General features: G+C 44.3%; 1 long non-coding RNA gene across 1 annotated transcript in view; it reads left to right on the forward strand.

The window, feature by feature from the left end:
• Positions 1-24,291, forward strand: part of LOC135976079 (uncharacterized) — a 66,805-nt gene that overhangs the window by 36,723 nt on the left and 5,791 nt on the right. The window lies entirely within an intron of this gene.

The following is a 24,291-nucleotide window of genomic DNA, read 5'->3' on the forward strand; positions in this document are numbered from 1 at the left end:
GACACAAGATCTTTCCAAGTGGCGTCCCTGCCACGCTGCTGGGGTATAATCAGCAAAAGCTGAGGTTCTGCTGAATAACTTCCTCTCACCCAATCTATATTTAGATAGTCTCCATCTATAACCCTTTGGGTTGGCTTGTTCAATCGGATCAAAAGAGAAGCCTTTGAAAAATTAATCCTTCCCCTGCTGCTTTGCCTCGCTATCCTCTTTCCCGATTCCCATCAGTGTCCTGGGCTGTCAATTGCAGAAAGGCTGATTAGCATATGTTGATTTCGGTACAACTTGGAGAGGTGGTGCTTGCTCTGAGACCAGTGATTCAGCAGGGTGGGGGGTGGGGGAGAAATTCTGGCAAACACTGAAATGGGAGAATCCATTTGTTGTGCAGTCAGAAATCAATCCCAAGAGTGCTCAGTCTGGGCCAGGATTGAGGCAGAGCAGAAGTGGTGTACAGCATAGATTGTCCCTCCATCTGTGACTCAACCAGCTAGGGTGTCTTAGTCCAGCATCCCAGAAACAAGTCAGTCATGGGAGTAAGGCGGACCGGCTCCTGCCTCTCCCACAGCATGGGGGAATGCTCTAACCAGCGGGCATCGTCCTTGGTTTTGCTTGCTCTTTTCTGGCCCCAGTGACACTTGAATTCTTTAGCAAGAGTAAGAGCTTCAATGAGAGAGATTGAAGAAACCCCACATATCCCATTACCCAGTAGTTGACGCACTCACTTGAGAAACGGCAATCCCGCAGGTGGAGGAGGGACTCTAATTGGGGATTTCCCACATCCGAGGTGAGTACCCAAACCACTGGGAGAAGTTACGAAGGAGGTCCCCTTCCCTCTGCAGCCCACCTTGTGTACTCAATTGAGGGGCCCAATCTGGTTGGCCCTTTCTGAGCACATTTACTGGATTGGGCCCTGCAGGCAAAGTAATAGTTGAATGCCTGTCTTTGCCCTACTTCATGAGTTGTCTGGGACTTAGAGTGGAGATAGGCACCTGTATGCCTAGATGGAGGCAGCAGTGCTCCTGAGGCAGAAACATAAGGATTGAGGGACCTTTTACAACCCCGTCCAAAAAAATTTTAGGTGCGGAGTGGGTTTAGGGCTACAGGGTTCAGCAGGAGTTTTGTGCATCTCGGTGCCGAAACTAGGCTATAGGTGCCTAAAATGGGGGCATAGGTGGCTAACTTCTTTTACCACTGAGCTATCCCTCCACCACAAACTTCTTTTGTGTATCTTAGTCTCCCTGTGTCTTAGCCCAGTTTTACAGCTGAGAACTAACAGCCCTGGCTGGCCTCTCGGGGTGGGGGTATTGTGAGAATAAAGACCTTAAAGATTGTCAAGTGCTCAGATGCCATGGTGATGGGGACAGGGGGGCGTGTAAGTACTGTAGATGCATGAAAATTGCTTTATCGCTGATAAGTATTTGAATATATTTCTTGGGAGAGGACTGCCTTTCAGATTACTAGGGGATAGGTAATGGGAGTCTAGTCTATGCTGAATTTTGCTCATTAGCGATACACCATGTCATTAACGTTGCACAATCAAGTGCAGGTAATATGAGACCTAGATGAGCAATGATAGGTGTCAGTTAATCTAATTAGAAGGGAGCCTTGCTCTAAAGGACTCCATTAAGAATCTAAAGTATGGACTTTCATTAGAACTGTCGCAGTGCCTCTCCATTCGCCAGCCATGAGTAGATGTTGGAAAAATCAACCCATTAAACTAACACTATAATTGGCTCTAATTGTATTTGTTGAAGTGTGAAGCCATAATTCAGCAGATCAGACATAGTTAAGATGATTCTACAGCATTACAGAATCTTACCGGTATGTTTTTCTGCTGAGCCCCTGACCAAACGTGGGCGAAGGAAGACTAGGGAACTGTTAGGAAAGAAATGGGTTTTGGTGTTGGAACATGGCGGCACACACGGTTGCAGCATTCAGACGACTACCCTTCTTTCCCAGGCAGCAATCTTCAGCCGTAAAGGAGGAAGAGTCTCAGGTTTCCTCATTCTGATTGTGAAAACACTGTTAGTCACTGGTTCAAACTCCAGTGAGTGGAAGGCCTCCCGTTGACTTAATGGGCTCTGGATCAGGCTTTGTATTCTTTGTCAAAGTACTGCGCTAGTTGGGAGGATAACACAGAAACAGAAAACGTAAAATGTAACGTTGACTGTAGACACAATGGGCATCTCCATAATAACCATAAAAGTAACATTTATTACTTAATTCGAAGTATGAATGGAAGAACCACAGTTCAAAGCAGCCTATCTCCTACTGCCCCACCAGAATATTGGGTAAAATACACCTCTGTTTGCTTTACAGCCATTAACATGGGTATCTTCCTCTGGGGCTGCCACAGTAAAGTGCAGTAGCCAGGGACACCATTTCTGTTGGAGCTGGCCTGCATCCAGGGCTTAACTTGTCCCAGGGCTGAGCCACAGCAACTTTCATTAGATTTAGCACGGCCTGCATCTCCTTTGTAAGCCTAGCCACTTTTATGGCAGCCTGCTCATTCCACACAGTCAGTCTCCATTGGTTTGTAGCCGTGATAAACTGAGGCGCCAGGATGGGCATGAAAATTTAACTTGGGTGACCCTGCTTAATGACTTCATTTGGCTTACGCACAGAGAAGCCATTGGCAAACCTCTTCCAGCCAGATACAATGTGTGGTTCCTCCGGAACGTACCAATTGCCAGACTGGATCAGACCTATGGTCCATCTAATGCAGTATCCGGCTCACAGTGGCCAGCATGAACTGCTTTAGAGGAAAGGGCAAGAAACCCAACAGTTATGGGATATCCTGCCCCGGGGATGTTTCTTCCTGAGCCCCCCATCAGTTAGCAGTTGACTTATACTTGAAGATTGAGGGTTCTTTTCCCTTCCCAAATACTTACATGTGGAAATACTTTATAATTTACTGTCCATGGCACAGCGAGGGATATACAAAGGAGATTTAGGTTAGATACTAGGAAAAACTTTCTAACTCTAAGGGTAGCTAAAATCTGGAATAGGCTTCCAAGGGAGGCTGTGGAATCTGTCACTGGAGTGTTTTTAAGAACTGGTCTAACACCTAGGTATATTTGATGCTGCCTCAGTGCAGAATGCTGGACTAGGTGACCTCTAAGGTTCCTTTTATCCTGACATTTCTGATTCTGTTATCTTCCGAGCCCCACTGTTCCCTCTTTGAATCCCAACAGCAAGAGGCATTGTCTACCCAAACATCCCACATTCTTTGGGTTCATTTCATGGTGTGGGCTGGTTCCCATCTTGCATGGTCGCTAAAGATTCTGGGGATGGATTTGCATACTGTGACCTAAACCGCTTCAGCAATTTAGTTTTTCCGTTGAGGTGCTCTTCAAGAGAAGGATGGTGCAAGGGAAAGTGCAAGAGGGAAGCGCACTAATCAAAATCCTAATTAATAAGGTGATTCTGATGACAGGGAAACCCTCCCAGTGTAATTACCACTAATTAGCAACTGAGAGTGCAGGAAAAAAAATTTAAATCCATGGGTTTTAAGCAGCTCAGTTAAGTCCTTGCAAAATACTGACAGCACCCAAATTCTGCATTCCACTAGATCGGAGGATGATGTACTTCCTTATCAAAGAGCTTAAGAAAATAATTAGCAATATGTCCATAGACCAGATCTCCTGATCCCCTTTTTCTGATTCTTCTGTCAAGAATCAAACTGTACATCTTCAGCATTTGAGTTCTTATGCAAATTTGTTTCTTCCCTACATGGGTTTCTCAGTCCAAGCCCTTTGGAACAGGCATCCACATCCCAACAAACATCAACAGGGAGACTGACCTTTCCTCTCACCCAAGTGTATTCTTGAGGGAGGCTGGTGTGGCATTCAGAAAGTGCTTGCTCTGTTGCTCTAACGCTCTTCGGTATAGGCTGCTATTCAGGGACATTCAGCTGTACATTTATCCACAAATTAAAGGAAAATCCATGTTAATGTATCTCTGCATTGCATCCTACATGCTAACTGCCATATGCAATGTAGTTGTAGCTGTATTGGTCCAGGGTATTAGAGGGAAGGTGGGTGAGGGATTATCTTTTATTGGACCAACAAGTTTTTGAGCCACACAGAGCTCTTAAATATTGCTGCTTATGCCATTATCTTGGTCTGACCCAGGTACATGAGTAATGCTTGTTGGGTGTCTGTTCAACTGTCATGTTCATTGCAGATTTTCAGACCCCTGCTCAGAGCTGGCACAGCGAAGGAAGCAGGTACCTGAGGCGGCCAATAGAAAGGGGCGGCACTTCGTCCGTTAGTGGGGCGGCACGTCCGGGTCTTCGGCAGCAATTTGGCAGCAGGTCCTTCACATCTCTTCGGCAGCACTTTGGTGGGAGCTCAATCAGGTTTTCTTCCTCTTCTCCCCCTCTCCCCCCCCCCCTGCTGCTTGGGGCGGCAAAAAAGCTGGAGCTGTCCCTGACCCTGCTGCTTGGAGACCTATGCCTCTGCATGAGTCTCTGGGGGCTTGGCTTCTCAGGAACCCCTCTGCTCATCAAGCAGGTGCTGTTACATGGCGTCTGCACATTTATAAGTGCTGCATTTTGAAACCTCTGGGGGGGAGGGATAGCTCAGTGGTTTGAGCATTGGCCTGCTAAACCCAGGGTTGTGAGTTCAATCCTTGAGGGGGCCAGCTAGGGCTCTGAGGCAGAAAAAAATAGCTGGGGATTGGTTCTGCTTTGAGCAGGGGGTTGGACTAAATGACCACCTGAGGTCCCTTCCAACCTTGATATTCTATGGGTGGCTGGGAATTTGAAGATATTTTTTTCCTGAAAAATGCTGACTTGTAACCGAAATCTTTGCAAGGACGAATCAGTTTTGATTAATTTCCTGACTTGAAAAAAGTTGGGAATAAGTTTTGAAATTGTCAAAATGGCCCGTTAGACCATTTCCAAAAGAACGCTTTGTTTTTGTGACTCACATTTAAAAACAAACGTTTTATACTAAAAAGGTTAAAGCAATAGAACCGAAGCTTGAAATCCAAACAACATTTTGAAATGTTCGAAACGTTTCAATTGATTCAAAACTTTTTTTTCACTTTGCAAAAATTTTGAAATTTTAACTTTGTCCTAATTTGGATTGGAGGGGGGGGATTTGAATTCTCATTCTCGCAAACCAGAGCCTCTCCCACCTCGTTCTCATGATGTGCATTGAGCTGATGTTGAGCTACCTCCTGTCCTCCCTCCCCCACCGAGACCATGCTGGCAGGACGGGCCTCAAAAGGACTGAAAATAACAGATTATAGCATTCCTAGTGGCTGGAACTACAGGTGGCAGAGCAAGGGTACTGTAAGAATGTGTAGCTGGAAGCCCATTGGGCTTCCAATCTTTTTACTGGGAACCCTGAGAGTAACCAAAATACAAGTGTTTATTATTTACTAGTTGTCCTGCATAAAAATATTTTCCTTTGTTTCCTTTCCATGCAACACCCACCACCGGCGCCATGACTGGAAAGTACTTGTGTTCTGCCAGAGCCTGACTCCAACGTGGTGTTCTTAGCTGCTAGTTGCTGTTGGCATGATAAACACAATGCAGTGGAACTGTTAATTATGACCCCGTTGCCTTCATCAGCTCCCTGCTGATTGTTTTTATCGCTGTGCTTGGGGATGGAAAGTGCAGTTTGGCTTCTGCTAGTATAATTTTAAAAAGAATTTTAAAGTAGAAACCTTGGGGGGGCGTGGGGTTGTCAGTCATAGAGTTAAAATTCAAATGATCAAAATTGCAAATATTTTTCCTTCTCTGAACTTCAAAATAAGGGACAGGCAAACCTCAGACTGTTCAGAGACCCTCTGAAAGCATGATGGAGCTTCAAAAGAACCTCATTTTTGTTTACACAGTGCTTACTGCTATGCATTGCTTGTTCATGACCAGGGCTTCTCAGTGTTACAGTAGTAATAAGCTTCCCCATATTGCTTGAGTCTCCAGTGGGCAGGCTAGAAATCTGGCACGCATAGACTGTTGTCAGATTTCTGGGATGAAAGGTGATGCCTCCTGAGAGGTTATGGAGTGCAATTGAAGGCCCTGAATAGTCGCCTTTTGGCCAAAACCAGAGGGCAAGAAGCAGAGTTGGCAATTGGAAAAGGTTTAGCCCTCTCTGCTGGAATGGTTCCAAAAGCAAAAGGCAGGTTTTCCAAGCTGAAAAATGCCTTAAACAAAACAAGGAAACCTGACAAACTTGTGTGTTTCCCATTGTGGGATGTATCTGGGTATAGTGGTCACATTAATCTTTACGAATGCCTTTCAAAGCACTAGGGCTACCATAGCAGTCTTCCCTCTCTCGAACTAGGGGATTCCATGAATACCACAGCAATGTTTTCTTCTTGCAAAGGCAAAACTGCCAAGATTTGACTAACTGCCATTATCTCCTTTGTGGGTGGCCAGCAGGGTTCAAACATATGTCAACACCACTCTACTATCTGAGTTAGAGAAACACCAATAGCTGTTAGCAGTAGTACATAAGAATGGCTATACAGGGTCAGACCGAAGGTCCATCTAGCCCAGTATCCTGTCTTCCAACAGTGGGCGATGCCAGGTGCCCCAGAGAGAATGAACAGAACAGGTAATCAAGGGATCCATCCCCTGTTGCCCATTTCCAACTTCTGGCAAACAGAAGCTAGGGACATCATCCTGGCTAATAGCCATTGATGGACCTATCCTCCATGAACTTACGTAGTTCTTTTTTTTAACCTTGTTGTTGTCTTGGCCTTCACAACATTCTCTGGCAAAGAGTTCCACAGGTTGACTGCATTGTGTGAAGAAATAATTCCTTTTGTTTAAAACCTACTGCCTATTTTCATTTGGTGACCCTGGGTTCTTGTGTTATGAGAAGGAGTAAATAGCACTTCCTTATTTCCTTTCTCCACCCAGTCATGATTTTATAAACCTCAATCATATCCTTCCTTAATTCTCTTTTCCAAGCTGTAAAGTCCTAGTCTTATGAGGAGAGATTAATATGGAAGCCATTCCATACCCCAATCATTTTTGTTGCCTTTTTCTGAACCTTTTCCAATTCCAATATATCTTTTTTTGAGATGGGGCGACCACATCTGCATGCAGCATTCAAGATGTGGGCATACCATGGATTTATATAGAGGCAATATATTTTCTGTCTCATCTATCCCTTTCTTAATGATGCCCAACATTGTTTGCTTTTTTGACTCCACTGCACATTGAGTGGATGTTTTCAGAGAACTATCCACAATGACTCCAAGATCTATCTTGAGTGGTAACAGCTAATTTAGACCCCATCATTTTATATATAGTTGGGATTGTTTTCCAATGTGCGTTACTCTGCATTTATAAACAGGCTGCTATGCTCTTGTGGACCTGCCACTTGGCTGCTCAACCCTTGTTTTGAGGCAATGAGAATATTACTATATGGAAGTAGAGGAGGAGTGTTTTAAAAGGGACTGAATTCTGGTGGTCAGTGATTAAGCTGTGTAGATCTAATAATACTTGTCTATAAAGCTTTTAAGGTAAGAGCTATTCACAAGATTAAGTCTGCCTGTGAGGGGGCTTATGGTCAGTTTTATCATCCCTTATTTTAAAGATGGGGGTAACTGAGGGTATGGGAAGGGAGCTGTCCAAGGTGGCACAGAAGGCAGTTTAAAGTAGATACTAAATTCAGTAATTTCTAGTCTTTAGGCCTGTGTTCAGACTCTCTTCCAGTCTGTGCACCCAATTCTGCTCTCAGTTGGTGTTAATCCAGATTGTCTCACATATGATTAATGGTTTCGTCACTTAGTATTTACATGGGAATAGGATACCAGAATTTGGTCCACTGTGTGGAACATTGTTGGTATCATTGAGCAAATGGCATCTGCTGTCATTGCTCTCCTCATTGGTCTGTCCGTGCCCAGGAGGTTGTTTTCCTTTCTCCTGGATGAACACACTGATCTGCAGGATGTTTTTGTGTATCAAAGTTTAATTGTATTTGGTTTTATGCAAGGTCTCTGAAGGCTTTGGATAGCAGCCGGTAGATAAGAACATAAATATCACCTTGAGCTCCCAGGAGCTGCTGTGGGAAACTAGCCTTTCAGACAAACATAGAGATAAGCAAACTTTCTACTCAATAACTTTGCAAAATAGCCTGAGCCTAAGCAATATCATCGTAGTTGTTTGAGGCATTTATCATTGTAGAATTAAGTGCAAGCAATTTACATGAACTTTCTCCCCACTCTCCCTGATCTTCCAAGCCTTGAAGATATCCATCTCCTCCCCCTGCCCCCATTTCCTTAACTCCTACCATTAAAGGAGAGCTGAACATAGATCTTCAACCTATTCTTCACTCTACTTGCTTCTGGATCTCCACTTTGAGCCGAGTTGGACCGTCTCATTTATTTCAGTTTTGTCCTGTGCTAACGTGTTCTTGCAAAAAGTCTTACAGGACAGTCAATCAACAAATTGACAACTTTGTCTGTGTAAATAAAACATTGTTTTGGTTGACATGAAAATTTGATTTGGTTTTGATGAAAATTTGCCTGGAAAGATTTCTAAAGTCTGCTCGGAGTGTTAAAAGCCTGGGGGGGAGGGGTCAGGACACTTGTGGGGTGTGGGTGACTAAAGTTCGATATTTGCTCTGAAGACCATTTGATTGGATAGAAGTTAGGTGCCTTAATACCTCCTGAGGATCTAGGCATCTTTCCTCTTCAGGGCAGAGACTCGAGCTATGTCTGCCTAGCACAATAGTGCCTCCAGCTCAACTGGTTTCCCGTGGCACTACTGTTACACAATTAGAGAACTATACTAAGTTAATGCAGCAGATTGACTGTTTGTTTCCAATTCTATTGGGCTTGTCGTACGGGGAAAGTGCTCCAGTCCTGTATAACACTGAGCCGAGTCCTCTCCCCTGGAGTCCATTAGCAAACAAGCATGACACTAAATTTCTCTGTAGTACTCAGGACTAGGCTGTAAATTGAGAGCTTGTAGGGCTGAACTCTGCCCTGAACTACATTGTGTACTTGGCATGAGCATGAAGTGCCACTGATGTAATCTGACTAGGGAAGATGCTTTCTTTATTCCAGATTCACATGACCGCATCAGGCATTTGATTTAGCCGACCGGCTTTAAAGCTGACATTTCAAGCTTGACAAGCTGAATACATTAAGGAATTCTAATAAAATGACCAAGACGCAGAATGTAGACTTGGAAGAGACCCTGTGAGGCTGCTTACTTACAATTTTGCATCCTCACTCTTTAGACTGTCTTGTTCAGCATTGACTTTATTTGTAGCCACCTTGATGAGATAAGCCCAATACAAGGACAGGGAGTAGCTTGTGTAGAACTGCTAGTGCCAAAAGATCAGAGGAAACAGCTGTTCTCTAACAGATTAAAATAACAAATGACTAAATGACCTATTCTGCATGTCCCAGCCCATGGCTTAGATAGACAGATAGATAGATAATGGTAATATAAAATAGCTTTATACAAATAATAATGAATACCCTCCTGCTTGAATCCACTCATTCTAGCATTCACTTCCCCCTGGCTGAACATGCATCATTCCCATAGCACTTATGGTGGCTGCCCAGGAAAGGAAATTAGTCTGTTAAATGAACCCAGTGTTACGGAATTACACGTTTCTATTTCACTGAGCGTTTATCTGTGGGAAGCATTTACATGTGGTGAATTTCAGCATCAGTATGGAGGACTAAACCACACTTGCAGCTTTGTAATGAACAGGTGACTGGTCTTGGATCTGGCTTAGGATACAAGTGGCAGGCCCCAAACACAATGCAGAAAGTTATTCTGTCATGTTGATCCATCTGAAATCCAAATATCTCCAGAAAACCTGACAGTGCCAGATTTCAATCTCCAATTCTAGCTGAGAGCTTCTCCGTGTGATGTCAGTTTCAGACACCAATGCAAGCCAGTTTCTTCCCTGCTGTAAGGTAGATTGAACAACCAGAATCCTTAAATTTAAGGATTAATTTGCAGGACTAAAAGTTCTTTGGAGGACCCTTATTATTCTGCAGTTTTATTAGGTTTTCACCCCATAATAAAATATGTATGAACCTTTCGATGGAGTTGACCCTAAACTTTTCTGGCTCACAGCATGCTCGTCTATTCCAAATACTAATAGGATCTGGTACTTTATGAAGAATTCCAGGTTCTTAAAACTCCCCCTCCCTCCCCTTTCTCCTTGTGTTTAAAGTGTGGGACCTTCATCTAGGAATTTCCCCCTGAGCTGCTAGGATGGAAAATTCAGACTGAATGTGGCTCGGGATGTGTTAATAGTACAAGATGATGCCCCTATGGACCTGATCCACAGCCCAGTGAATACATGGTTGAAGGTTCTGTGTCATGGTAGTGACCCCATTGTGCTAGGCACTGTACAAACACAGGATAAAAAGATGGTCCCTGCCCCAGCAAGCTTACAATTGAAGTAACAAGCTGCATTTTGGAGTAGCAGGGACTGCAGCTTTTAACCAGATGGACTGAATGAGAGACAGGCTGTAGTATTAGTGGGATACTTGCTATACTGTTGTTAGTGTGTACTCTAAGGGAGACATCTGACCCCTGAAAGTTCTGCTATTTTCCAAGATGCATGCACTTTACTCAATTTAAGATTTTAGCTCAGCTAGTATGTTTTTGCTTAGTAAACTCAAGCTACCACCACTGCATCAATTTCTACTTCACAAGCCTTTTCAAGCCACAGTGGCCACTGGCGTGGGGGGAGCATGGTTTGCACACATGAATTCCATGCATTATCAAAGGGCCAGCACCAAGCATCTACAGCACTTAAATCCTCAAAGTAGGGCTTAAATGACAAATAAGTGCTCACGAGAAGCTTAAATTGTGCTAGATTGGCCTACTGTATGTGGTGAATTTCATCTGCTATTCTTAGCACGTGCTCCAGTCACTAACCTACACATTGCAGTTCTAGATGACACACTGTGGCCCCAGACTAGCAAATCACTTCAGCATGCCCATTGCTTTAAACATAAGTAGTCTCTCTTCAGCAGTCCCAGTCATGTGCTTAAAGTTATACACCTGCCTTAAGTACTTTGCTCGGACTCCTTTGACTTGTTCGCAAAAGCCTGGTTCCAGTAAAGGGCTTGGAGTGATGTGCAGTCCAAAGGAACTATGTGGGATGACCCCATCTGCAGGTCAATTACAACTGAAGTCAGATACTCAACAGGGGAAGAGTGAGCAGACATCACAGTAACAGACAACACTTTTCTATTGTGCCTATATGCCTTTTCTATATGCTTTACATACTGATGTACAGATCATAGCCCTGTAGTTTATAGGAACTGGGCAGTATCCTTTTCAATACAGTCTCTTATTTCACAAGACATCAGAACCTTGCCAAAGGAAGATGTGTATGGAGCGGGGCCTGACAGGATTAGTCATACTTCAGCATGCCAGTGTGGATCTGTATGTTGTATCACGAGCAAATGACACCACAGGCCCTGATCCCACAACTTGCAGGCCGCAAAGGGGGAGGACGTGCATAGAAAAGAATCACTTACGTGATCAGGTCCTGGATGAGAGTCTAGCTCTGTTCATCATGGGCATGCAGCCATCGATTGGGGTGGAATGTGACAGCTGTTTGTCAACACACTGCAACAGCAAGCAGTGGCTTAGGAGAGAAAGTGAAGAATGGTGAGACTCCACCTGTAATGTTAAAGGAGTTAAGGGGGCAGAAGGCAGTTACTGGAGTTGGACGTTGGAAAAAAGCCAAAGGGTTTTTAGTTACTAAATTTTTTATGGAAAGTAATAAATATCAGGTGACACTATAAATACAATCCTCTCACTTAATGACCGAAATTTACGAGGCCCACTGTTTGTCTCCACATCATGGCTAACCTGTGCCTTCCCAGAAACCACAGCTTTGTCGTTCCAAGTCTGAGATTCGTTGGCCGACCGTGGAGGAGAAAAGCTTTCCTTCTGGCTTTGGCCCCGGGCAGGATATCAAAATGGTCAGCACTCATGTAGGAGGCAAATCAAGGACTCCTCCCAGGAGCACTAACTTCACTGGAAATGGAGTTGAGAACAAACAGGCAGCCGCCCACAGCTGGTGCAGACTCCCCATAAGCCCCTTCCACAAATGTCAATCACACATTTAGGCTTGTGACTTGGATTTGGTCTCTGCACCAGCACACCCTGTAAAAACATCCCTATGCTTCTGTGCAGACTGGGTAAAGAGGACTGTTTCCAACTCTCTCCTGGAGTGTGTGTTCGGGGGAGGGAGGAGGAGAGTAGATGGAGAGGTGGAAAATTGGGTGGAACCTGGTCTCCACACCTGGTAGTTGTGCTGGTGTGAGCTGTAGCCCTTCGTGGTGGGGATAGGTCAGCAGTAATCTTCTGCCCTGTTGGACTGAAGTGTGACTCGGGGTGTCTCCAATTCAAAGGCCTCCCAGGGCTGTTCCTGGGGTGTTGCAGCTTACACAACCCCTTGTTCAAAGCTGTGATTAGGATCCCACTCGAGCCCTTAAAGAATAGGTACAAATAGCAAAGCACAGAGCGTTTAGCTTCAATGGAGTTGCATCAGAGAAATAGGGTGGAGAGTGACCATCTTGGTTCTAGTGTTCTAAATCCTATAACCCTGACATTGCTAATTCTTGGAGAGGAAGCCTGGTCTGGGGATTGAAGCATGGGCTTCAGAGGCCTGGGTTACATTTAAGATGACCAGATGTCCCATTTTTATAGGGACAGCCCTGTTTTTGGGGACTCTTATATAGGTGCCTATTATTCCCCAGCCCCTGTCCTGTTTTTTCACAGTTGCTATCTGGTCACTCTAGTTACATTCCCTGCTCCGTCAGACTGAGATCTCGGGTATGTTGTCATTTAGTGTCTGAGTGCCTCAGTTTCCCATCTGTAATGTGGGGATAATAGCACTGCCCTTCAGCACAGGAGTGCTCTGAGGATAATCATATTAAAGATTGTGAGGTCCTCATATACTAGGGTGATGGGAGCTGTGTAAATAAAACAGCTAGTTTAATGTTATGAACTAGTTTAAACCTTGGTAGGGGTTGAGATAAAACCTAGTCTTTTTTTTTTTTTTTTTTTTTTTTTTCTTGCTAGGAAGACAATAGAAATAGTGCCTACTACCAAAAGCTGTAATAGCAATAATACTAATCACTAGCTCTTACGTAACACTCCATCAGTAGGTCTCAAAGTACATTACTAAGGGAGGTCAGCCGTGTTAACTCTTAGCAGTGGGGAAACTGAGAAACATATGAAATGACTTTCCCAAGGTCACCCAGCGCATCAATGGCAGAGCTGTGAATAAACCCAGGTCTCCTGCATCCCCAGCCAGCGTTTCATCCACTAGGCCCCACTGTCTACTGATCAAAGATTGGAGCACCCACCCTAGTGAATGCCCTTTGCACCGTTAGTGCAAGAGCCTAACTCCTCCAGTGATGTCTGTTCTGGGGCTTGGCTGGAAAGCAAGGGGAAACTATTTCCTGCATGTGTACTCAGATCATTAAAATCCCTGGAACTCTGTCAGCACTTCAGCATATTAACGGAGCATTGCTGCTCTTTGGACGTAGCCTTTTAAACCTCGTGTGATGATTTTTTAATACCCTAGCACTGATGTAACTAGCGGATACCTCCAGAGCCTTCAATACCTCCAATTAACCGTAGACACTGCTGTTCTACCAGCATCGGCCTCATGCGCAGAAATCTCCACTACCTCCCTCAGCATCATTTATTTGTATTGGAACCTAGCAGCCCAGCCAAGAGCAAACACCTAATAAAAGACCGCTTTCCCCCTCTGCTCTTCTGTCCCTGGAGGAGGGAACTTTTCTCCCCTACCTTGCCTGTGACATTATGAACTGCTTCCCTGGATTCTTTCCAAACCCTTCTCCTAGCTAGAGCCCCGTGGAAATATCCTTGCTGCTGGCTGTGCCAGAGATGTGCAGGAAGAGGAAGTAGCACGCTCCCCAGCCATGTGCAACATATAAAGCACCCAATCAGCTTCATTCCTTTGAATGGATTCCAAGGCTAGTAACCTTTCAGTAACGGTTTATAAAACAGCCCTTAGGGAAGAAGGGGACCGTCCTGACCAACGTAAAGTTTCCAGTTATTGGGATGTAGTGACCTGATGTGTCAAACGTACAGATGCTCCTCGAGTTACGTAAACCCGACGTACGCAAATCCGAGCTTACTGAAAAAGTTCCGTAAGCTAGAAATAGAGTTTGGGGTTTTTTGGCGTAATGGTCGGAGATATGTTTCCGACTTAAACAAAATCAGAGTGATGCAAGACGTAACGGAACGCTGGCGTAAGTCTGGGAGCGTCTGTATTCACTAACGGTTAAGAGAACTCCTATGCCTTTGACGCACATTAGCACTGGCAGCATTGTGAGGGATTTCTCAGTACAGTTTGGCCAGTATAGAAGCATAGCTGTGTTGTCCTCATCGTATCCCAGGGGGGATGGTTGCCTTCATTGAAGCAGATTCTCCTTCCTTAGTCTTCCCATTGCATCATGAGGTTCTGATGCATACTCTGGCCAGCAAGGTGGTGAGCAGTGGATGGCACCCTCAAGATTTGCTGGTTTGGTAATGACTTATGAGTTACTGTTATCCCTCTGTGTCTCAGCAAGTGAGTTTGGTACTACCAGGGGTGACAGAAGGTTCCTAAAAGTGTGTGGGGGAGGGCCCTACAGGCAGCTGAACCATGACCCCGCCCTCTCATGCCACCTCTTCCCCCCGAGGCCCATTCCTGTGCTGCTTCTGCCCTCGCTTGCTTCTCTCCACCTCCTCCCCCCTGTTGCTCACACTTCTGCCTGTAATAAGTGGGAGGGCATAGGAAAGTGGTGGGACCATGGCCCCCCAGCCACCCCATTCTGGTGCCCGAGGTATTACTCACCTGTGTGACCACTCCCTGACGTGCCAGCTTGTCTGCCATGCCAGCAAACTCTTCAGGACTCAGCCAGTCCAAACCTTGCTGTGCAGGTAAGAAACAGGGAACTGGAACGCCTGATTTCCACAGACACGTCTTCCTGCAGTGTCCAGCCCTCTTGCTGAACACTCTGACATTAACTTCATTACTCCTTTAAAGAGAGAGTAAGCTGCAGCCAGTTAGCTTAACTGGGGTTCACGCCCCCTTCCCTTCTGTCAGTGCCCTGAATTGGTTTATAGTAAAAGTCAAATCCTTCATTAACAAAAGGACATAAGATTAAGTGATACCAAGTACAAGGAATAAAGATAGAAAGGGTTACAAGCAAACAAAAGTAAAACATACACTTAAGACTAAAACATGGCTCTCTTGTACAGACCTGTTTCTCACCAACTCTCTCTTCTATTATGGTTGATCAGACTCTGTAGCCAGGAAACTTCACAGATCTCGGTTCCTTGGTCTCTTCAGGTGAAGGAGCCCGAATGGCTTTTTCTCTCTCCTTATATCTGCCCAAAGTTCGTTCTGCCTGCTTCAAGAGGCAGGAAGCTTCCTGGGGGCATTCTTTGTATCCGCTTTGGAGATTAAGTGGTCATCTTTCCCTACTTCATCTCATGATGGCTTTGTTTGCCTTGCATGTAAATGGGCCTTCTTTGGTCCTGCCTGATGACCAGGGTGGTCACACAAGCAAGTACACGTTCCTTTGCATGTGGCAAATGAGGCTTATGCCAAACACATTTTAAGAACATAGTTCTAGCACATATTACAGCTTCTTGAAAAGATGCCATACATACATCCCGCAAGAATATTAATCCGTGAGTTACTAGTTTCCCAATGACGTAGAACATGCCACTAGTGTTGGGTGTAATGAGTATGTCTAGCCTCACAAGAATTACTGACATAGAGTAGTGAACCACCAAGGGGCCTCACTCATGTTGGTGCAAGACTGATTGGTACGCATAGGACTATCTGGACGCCTAGGACTGGAGTAGCAGAGGGTAGTTCTGGGTGTGGAGAGAGACACATCAGCAGAGTTGTTGGGAGACTTAGGATGGACTAGTAGGGGGTGCTGCAGATCACAATTGACGTGAATCAGATCTGTTTGGGCGCCTACGACTGGAAGAGCACATGATGTTGTAGGTCAGGTTGGAGATGCATTAGCTGAGCTATGCGGAAGGATGTCTGCACAGTGCTGGCTAGTGGTCCTGCTATTCAGAAGTTTTACAAGACGGGGAAGTTTGCACATCTCTTGCCCCATGCCTAGCAGATAGCCCGCCTTGTTTCCAGAAACACTGACCCATAATTGAGTGCCCATTTCCAAATAGATTAGCACTATTCTACCCAGGCACAGGGTTGAGATTTCAACTTACTTTTATATAGCAGCCATGAAGCAGTTTGTGAGGGTTTCTTTTCATTTCCAGCTCAAATATATAATAAATCTTTCTCCAGTTATTTGACATTACAGAAGCTTAAAAAAAAAGAGATCAGAATAACATTAAAAAGTGTATTAAAATTCCCTATCTGTGTAAAGTTCACCCTCGCGTGATGCAGCGGAAATGAAAGGCGGGTGATCTCCACAGCACCGCTTCTGTTAATTAATGAAGATCTCCTCATCCTTGTTGTTTCCCTTTTTGAAGTCAAATTAGAAGGTGATTGTTGTGTAAGCTCATGGCGTGGGTTGATTAGGAAAGAAGTGATTGATGCTTACATTATTTCCCAGCTCCACAGACCTCAGTCTGGAATAAGTGTCCAGACTGAATTTCCTTGTCATCCTGTCATCCGTTAGTCTATAAGGTGCCACAGGACTCTTTGTTGCTTGTCATCCTAGTTCCACACCCTGTAAATGCTTCTCAGGAGCCTTTACTTAGGTTCCAATTCAGCAAGGTAGGAGAATACACAGCACGTAACTGTCCCATGGACTTGAATGCAATTACTATTCACATGCTTAAAGTTGGGCACAACTCTCAGCACTGTGCTGAATTGGCACCCTCATCCGGCTGGTTAGATTTAGTTTTATTACAATTTTAATAATTATAATTATTGCACTAGCACCTAGCAGCCCTGACTAAAATCAGGGCCCCATTGTGCAGGTGCTGTACATAGGATAAGAGACAGTCCCCACCCCAAAACTTACAACCTGAATGAAGAAAACAAAACCCTCTTCCTTTCCCTTTTATGGATGAGGAAGTGAGGCCCAGCAGGCCTGGTTGAGAATCTCTCACGTTAGAGAGGAGTTACCCCCATAGTCCTATAAGTGCTGCTCGCCCTTGTGAGTAAGGGTGGCATGATTTAGCCCAGAGACTAATTATTTGCCCAAAATCAAATAGAATGTATGTGGCAGAGCCAGGATTTGAACTCAGAAATCTTGAGTCAAGCTGGTCAGGAGTTTTTTTCAATGCCCCATTTTTCGCCAAAAAAGCTGATTAATCAAAACTGAAACTGTTCATAAAACAGGGCTCCTGACTAAACAGCTTTGAAATTGTCCGCACGTTCCATTTTGAACATTTCAAGCTAGAAAGTTTGTTTACCACATCAAAATGACTTCATTTTGAAATTATAGTAAATTTAGATTTTTAAAAGCTTAAAGAGAAAACTAAAAGCAAAATGAAAAGTTTTGTTTGATTTAACACTTTTTGGTTGGTTCATGAATGGGAAATTTTTTCCAAATCTCAAATCTTGATTGGATTGGACAAGAAATGACTTTCCCAATCCAGAGTTTTAACATTGAGGCCACCCTTTCCTCCATAGGAAATTTTTCTTCCCTCATAAACCAGGCCCTCAAGTTTGCTGATCACTTCTGTTGCTCTTCTCTCAATTCCCTCCAGTTTATCAAGATCTTTCTGGTCTTGAGGGGCCCCAAACTGAACAGGTGCTGTCTCAGTTATGCAGAGAGGGACGCTCCCCTTTATCAACATAAAGAAGAACAGGAGTACTTGTGGCACCTTAGAGACTAACAAATGTATTAGGGCATAAGCTTTCGTGGACTACAGCCCACTTCTTCGGATGCATATAGAATGGAACATATAATGAGGAGATATATATACACACATACAGAGAGCATAAACAGGTGGGAGTTGTCTTACCAACTCTGAGAGGCCAATTAATTAAGAAAAAAAACTTTTGAAGTGATAATCAAGCTAGCCGAGTACAGACAGTGTGATAAGAAGTGTGAGAGTACTTACAAGGGGAGATAGAGTCAATGTTTGTAATGGCTCAGCCATTCCCAGTCCTTATTCAAACCGGAGTTGATTGTGTCTAGTTTGCATATCAATTCTAGCTCTGCAGACTGCAATGGCTCAGCCATTCCCAGTCCTTATTCAAACCGGAGTTGATTGTGTCTAGTTTGCATATCAATTCTAGCTCTGCAGACTGCAATGGCTCAGCCATTCCCAGTCCTTATTCAAACCGGAGTTGATTGTGTCTAGTTTGCATATCAATTCTAGCTCTGCAGTCTGCAGAGCTAGAATTGATATGCAAACTAGACACAATCAACTCCGGTTTGAATAAGGACTGGGAATGGCTGAGCCATTACAAACATTGACTCTATCTCCCCTTGTAAGTACTCTCACACTTCTTATCACACTGTCTGTACTCGGCTAGCTTGATTATCACTTCAAAAGTTTTTTTTCTTAATTAATTGGCCTCTCAGAGTTGGTAAGACAACTCCCACCTGTTTATGCTCTCTGTATGTGTGTATATATATCTCCTCAATATATGTTCCATTCTATATACATCCGAAGAAGTGGGCTGTAGTCCACGAAAGCTTATGCTCTAATACATTTGTTAGTCTCTAAGGTGCCACAAGTACTCCTGTTCTTCTTTTTGCGGATACAGACTAACACGGCTGTTACTCTGAAATTTATCAACATATTGACCAAATGTCTTGCATGATTAAATTGGTGACCCATTAGAATTACAAATGAAGAGGACTGGGACTTAGTCAGTCGCTATTCTGCCATAGCTTTCCTGTGTGATCATGGGCAAGTCACTCTTTCCCCTTCTGAAGAATAGGAATAATAATTTATTATCTGTACTTCCCTGCCTTAATTCATATTGGTGAGCCATATAAATACCCCGATAGACAGGAAATGGTGTCGGCCTACAGACACATTCCTGAGTAGCTGGATATGATTCCAGACGTCAGAGCAATATGTGTTAATAACAAGAGCAAAGATGATGATTGATTGAAGAAGTTTCATTTCACTGAGTCCAATTATTTTTCCCTGCCGGATTCGTGGGGAGAGCATATTTTTGAGGCTGAGAAAATTTCCCTTTATTTTACCAAATCTACAGTAGGGGGTGGGGACAGCAACTCAAAACAAAATAAGAAAAACCTGCCAGGTTTTAATTTTTCATGAAACCAGTAAGCCCCAGGATTACGCACTAAGAAGTGCAAAGAATTTCCTAGGGTTTGGGGGAGTTGTTGTCACACCACTCCAACTTGATAGCCCTCCAGTAAAGGGAAACAAGTGTTTTTTTCCGTCTCAGTTTAAATCCAGTTAATTCCTCCTCTGTCAGCAAAGATCGGTGATCGAATCGAGATCGGGAGACCCTGAGTGTGTGGTTGGTTTGGATTAATTCCTTTCACCTATGCCCCCATGGAATGAGACGATACAATTTCTGATCATACAGAAACTAATAGCCATTAAACTCACCTGTAGTTATGCAATTTCATGAATTCAGTTAATGGAAGCTAATGTCACATTTCCTGCAGCTCCCTTTTCTGTGGCCTTCGGCAGCCAACCAGGAAAGAGAATTAACCGTCGTCTGATCAGTTTTTTCTAAGAATAAACCCATTATTCTGTCCTTGGCTAAATCCTGTTTGAAGCACTGAACTGTGTGGAGTTATCTAGCTTGGAAGAAGAAGAAACATCTCGTACTTTTGAGGATGCTTTTCTGATCATGTCTCTCGGTATGTCTGCAAATAAGGGGATGCAGTGGGCCAGATTCTCACCTGTTGTAGGACAGCAGAGTTCTACTGTGGTCTTTGTAGTCAGTGAAATCAATGAATCTATACCAATTGACAGCTAAAGATCTAGCCTGGCTTGCTGGAAAGCCTAGGGAATTCAGTGTGTATGAGCAAAGAGGGGAGATAATATTGCACAAATACCCATTTGCATTTAAAATCGAATTTCATTTGATTGTAGCCACAATTGTTGTTGTTTGCTTTCTGCAAACATTGGAGAGTGTAATCTTTAACATGCATACTTGTGTACAGCAACACTTTTCGCTTGCATGCACAAGTATTTGCTGAAAGCAAATGTCATATTGTATGTGACTGTAAAATTCAGTTTGTGTGGTGGTCATGACATAGGTCATGTGATATCATTCCTCTTTCTTGACTGGCTGAATTACATAACTGACTCGCTGTGAATGGTGACTGTCACAACTGAATATGCAGTACACAGGGCTGATTAATATAGTCACATAAATTAGTGTGAATGGCAAACTGTAGATTCGATTAAAGTATTCAAAATCTGCATGATCTGCAGACCATTAAAGAAATCCGATAATGGGAGCATTTCATGATGTGATTTTGGATAATACCAAACAGAAAAAGGTGAGCATCCGTTGGATAGATTTATTTGTTGGGACTGATGCATTCAGTACCCACCCTCTTCTCCAGTCACTTTGACCCTGATCCAGCAAAGCATTACATTTAAGCACATGTGTAACTTCAGTGGAATTGGTCACATACTTAAAATGATGCCTGTTCTGTGCTTTGCTGGACGAATAGCCCTGTGTAAGGGCCAGTGATGTTGTGGTGGGGGGTGGCCTCTGGAGAGCTACCCGATTAGTCATCGCATGAACCAGAATCTGGATTTCTGTCTTGCTGTGTGATATTTAAGAGAGTGCCAACCCTTTTCCTTAAGCATTTTATTCACACTCTCGATGTCTTAAGTCATTCGTTACTTTTAATTGCTGGGATCTTCTCTGCATCTGTCCCAGAGATGCACAGTCCCTGACCCTCTAGATGCTATTGTGGAAGCAAACACCTGGTATACCATGCTGCTGTGACGTGAATACTGGTTCTATCAAATTACAGTGTTAGAGCGATTGGGAACTCTTCACCCTGCCAGAGGCAGCCTGACAATTTGTGAAACCAAAACCAGGCTCTAGTCTGGAAGAGGAGATTTTAATTCCACCCTTCTAATGGTGTTGAAGCACATTGCCTTCTGGCTCCATTTGTTGAGTTGAGTGGGACAGGCCTAAGTCTCTGCCTGTGTGTTACTGGAGGCCTCACGTCGTATTGTAAATCACAGCTTCCAGCCGCTGCTCTCCAGCTGCGTGTCAAGTTAATGAGGATGTTCTAGCAAATGTTCTCACCAGCGGAACCTCATCAGTTAATGAGCCAGGCTTCCTTCCAACATGCAGCTCTTGTCACTCACCCAAGAAAAGCCAAAAGGATTATATGGGGAAGAGGGGATCAGACAAACAGAGGTGGGTCTCAGGGCTACAAATGGCCCCAGGTAAAGGGACGAGGTGAGAATGGGTTTGATGCACCAAATTCTCTGTGGATGTAAACACCCAGAGATTGACTGGACTCTGTGGAGCTGTGCTCACTTACAACGGCAGAGAGTTTGGATGCAAATATCCAGGTATTAATGAAGGGACAACGAATGAGACAGTCTGCAAACAACCCACGGGCAGCCTAAATTGTCTAATGGTTAAGAAACCCTGGACCATTTGTGGGAATCAGCTCTGTTCTGTGAGCCATTAGCACACTCAAAATAGGGTGGAATTCACAAGCACCATTTCAAGCAGCTCTGCTCGTGTGTGTGTGTGTGTGTGTGTGTGTGTGTGTGTGTGTGAAAAAGATGAATACCCAAAAACCTAATGAACTTTGGCCAAAACCTGCAATATTTTGACTTTTGTCTGAAGTTTTGGATATTTTGATGAAAACAAAACTAAAAAAAATTTCTTTAAAAGCTTTCCATGGGGGGAACGACTATTTTCTGACCAGTTTCTAGTTACATAGCAACCTTTATATATACTAACCACACACCTACTCTGCTTTATTTAGAATATCTAGAAAGTTTTGTAACAGCTCTGCTAAGATCAGAATTTCTTTTGCCTGGTCTCAACGTTGACTTTCCCTGGACGTCTATTGAGTGTGCATGAGTGGAGGTCTCCCTTGCTGGAAAGCCAGCTGCCCGTCTGTGTACCTCTTCCATGCCCATCTCTGGAAAGCCTGTACCTGCTTTGAAAGTCTGCCCCGATCCTTCACCTCGGTGGTGACTGGCAGGTTTTTCCTACTGGCTACGCTCTGCCGTCCTGTCCAGCCCTGCTCTTGTCCTTCCAGTCTTTTGCTGATCAAACTTCCTTTTTATCTTCCTGGAGAGCAGCAGTCACGCCTCTTGCTTCTTGCTACCCTGTGCTGCTCCCTCCTATCAGCCTGAGTGAATTGTAGTGATTGACAAAGGCTTTGAACGACTATCCGTTTGATTGGCGCTAGTCTTGGAACATCAGAGAGCAGAACAAGATGAGAAATGAGATGGCCAGGCAGAGCTTCCTACAGTGTGTGCTCCAGGGTTTCCCTCAATTCAGGAACGAATACCCCAAACCCTGGGACTTTCACCCTTTCCTTTGGGACGCTGTATACAGCCCAATACCTCTGTCAGGGAGTTTTCCCCAGCACACGTTGTCCTTACTTCAATTTTACCTGAATCGACTCCCCACTCTGCTTTGTATTTAGTTTCAGACAGATGGAGGGGCAGAAGAGTCACAGCCAGAACTCACTGAGTCTGGCTTTCATTATTAAATCTTACAGCTGAATCCTTTAGTAACTAGCGACTTGCTGGCATTTTGGCAAATTGTATTCCTCACTCTCGGTCCCCGGCTAAGTCTCTCACCTGGTGGCCTGTCACTTGAAGGGTATTTTTTACTTCAATTGATTGCTTCCATCTCCTTTCTGTTGCTCGTCCTCTCCTGAGCCTCACTGCCTTATTACTGTGAGCTCCTGGTGGCTTTTTGGAATGCTCCAGCTTAGAGTAGGGTGTGAACCCGTTCTTACAAGTCTTGGAGATTTAGCTTTGGTTCATTATAAAAGACAGGGTGTGGGTTTGGTTTGCTCAGCCCAGTAAGTTGACTCAAAATGTGTCAATACTATATACCAGTAATGCTGCTCTTTGCACATGCCGCTCTTTTAAAGGGCAAGTCACAGCTACTATATTTAACTCTATGCCCCGCCGAGCTGTGGATTCCAAGAGCTTGCCCTTGCACTGTATAAAACAGGACTTCCTTTGGTTTATTCTAAATATAAACCCACCATTTCACCCCACTGAGTGACCGCTGCTTCTCATTTCACCTCCTAAGCAGCCTCCGCCTCCCTCTTCTTGCATTTGCTTATATTCCTCTTGACAGCTGGGCACCTGAGTGGAAGAACTCGGAAGCATCCACTTGAAGCTCAAATCCCTGGGGAATTGGTGAGTACGTGGTACCGCCTTTCCTGCAGAAAAGCCTGGGATTCCAGCTTGCCCGAGAAGTTCATACAGAAAGCTGCCTTAGGGCCTCTCGGAGATTTGGAGAACAAAGGAGTAATTACAGAGAACACAATCTTCATATTTTAAAATGTCAAGCAGAGTTTATCTGAAATCTTGCCCAGCTCTGAGGAAATGAGAGAAAATGCAGCAAGAAAAAGGCACAAGAAGAGTGCTGAGTCCCACTGGAATGGGAAGGCTATTCACGGTGCTTGCCTATCTTTTAAGGACCAGAGTGCAGAAGCACCATCAACTCCTACTGAAGTCAAAGATGGAGCACTAACATTGTCAACCTTCAAAGAAAATATAATCTGGTCGCCAAAGCCTAGACTGATTCTGGGGGACCAGTTTCATCAATAGCAGGGGAAGGATGGCCATTGGGGTTATGGCCTTAGCCTAGGACTGAGGTCCAATTCCTGGTTCTGCCATGTACTTCCTGTTTGACTCTGGGCAAGTCACTGATGGTTGGGGTACACATAGTTTTTGTAGGGGCAAGGGCCATCATTTTTATTGTCTGTATAGTACCTAGCCCAATGGGGTGCTGATCCAGGACTGGGGCTCTTAGGCACGACTGTCATACAAATAAATCCATCACGTAGATATACCCTAAATCTCTCTGGGCTAGATATACAAGAAGATCGAGGTCCCAAAGTCAGAATTTTAGATATTCAGTCCCTCCCCACTCAGCTATCACCTCACCTTCTTGTCCCCATGGTGTCTATGTTTCCATTGATGGGCATGCGCAAACCTGGATGTGTCCTCGCATTATGTATTGCTACACAGTCTTAAATCCCCATTGTGGATTTAGCTCTGTGCCTGTCTATGGGTGTGGGATCAGAACCCAGCCCTGTAGCTATACATACCACAGGGCTGAGCTCTGGTGGGTAGACATTAACAATCCTGGCGAAGGGCTGCAATGAAATACGTTCCTGCAGTGTAAGGGGGAGGTGCGGTTTCAG

Source organism: Chrysemys picta, chromosome 16 (assembly GCF_011386835.1).
Source record: "Chrysemys picta bellii isolate R12L10 chromosome 16, ASM1138683v2, whole genome shotgun sequence".
Classification (NCBI taxonomy): Eukaryota; Metazoa; Chordata; order Testudines; family Emydidae; genus Chrysemys; species Chrysemys picta.